This window comes from Aplidium turbinatum, chromosome 10 (genome assembly GCF_918807975.1).
Source record: "Aplidium turbinatum chromosome 10, kaAplTurb1.1, whole genome shotgun sequence".
Lineage (NCBI taxonomy): Eukaryota > Metazoa > Chordata > Ascidiacea > Aplousobranchia > Polyclinidae > Aplidium > Aplidium turbinatum.
Window position 1 is genome coordinate 19,411,928 of NC_137481.1, and position 1,122 is coordinate 19,413,049.

Here is a 1,122-nt window from a genome sequence, read left to right on the forward strand (position 1 = left end):
GGACTTGCTTCGGCAGTACATATACTAAAATTGGAACGATACAGAGAAGATTAGCATGGCCCCTGCGCAAGGATGACACGCAAAATCGTGAAGCGTTCCATATTTCTTAAAAAAAAAACATTTTGCAGTACTAAGCTAAATATTTTCATAATACAATCAGAAAAAGTCTTTAAATTCATACGGTATATAATATTTTGCCAATTTATTATAAATTGAGCTGGCACACCGACCTAATTTTCCAACAGAAACTTGCATAAAGAGAACACTGCTCGTGAAACACAATAACGGTGAAACGCACACTAGTGTTTGCATGACATTTGCAAACTTAAAATAAGCAACCCTATTTTATTTATTATTATTATTTATTTGCATCAGGCACTAAAGAGACAGGCCCATATTCATAAACACAACACAAGTCACAGAACACACAAGGTTACATATATAAGCAACACCTATGCGTACATAGTCACGTTATAGTGAGACGCATAGCCAGAAGAAGCACAACACTCTGAGGTAAAAACTGCAACTAACCACTTGTTAGATGACCCCTGACAGCGGTTGACAAAATTAAATATACGATTTCGGAATAGGGCATGAAACGTAGGAATATGATGGTACGTCTGAAAACTAGTAATGCTAACACGCCTCGGTAATTTATGCAATGTTCGAAATGCATTATTGTAAGCCACACGCAATTTATTCATACTTGAGGATAAGTATCTGGCCCACAGTTGACTGGAGTACATAGGTAAACAAAACGTGCGAAATAGTACATTCATTACAGCGGAAGAGCAGTTAGAAAAGCGTGAACGTAGCATGTTCGCTATACAATATAAAGCTCTAACTTGGCGGACCTATGCTCACAGACAATTTTGAAATTCGAAAACAGACGTTTTAATCAACCACTGGAACAGTGTGGCTGGACATCGCATTGGAATAACTTTAAGCAAGCCCCACCTAGAACTATAATCTGATTGGTAGGTCGGTGGAATCGTATGCAAAGCGAAAATATGCTTCCCGGAAAGTATTTTTTGCCTTCGTGCTCTTTAACTCCTCAAGAAAAGTATTTTTGGTTATACTTGTACGCTGATACCTTCCGCGGGCCGCAGCGATACAGCGTGG

General features: G+C 38.7%; 1 non-coding gene across 1 annotated transcript; it reads left to right on the forward strand.

The window, feature by feature from the left end:
- Nucleotides 1-107, forward strand: LOC145779173 (U6 spliceosomal RNA). The gene has a single exon (XR_014290525.1). It is a non-coding gene; the product is annotated as a U6 spliceosomal RNA (small nuclear RNA).
- The last annotated feature ends 1,015 nt before the right edge of the window (nucleotides 108-1,122 follow it).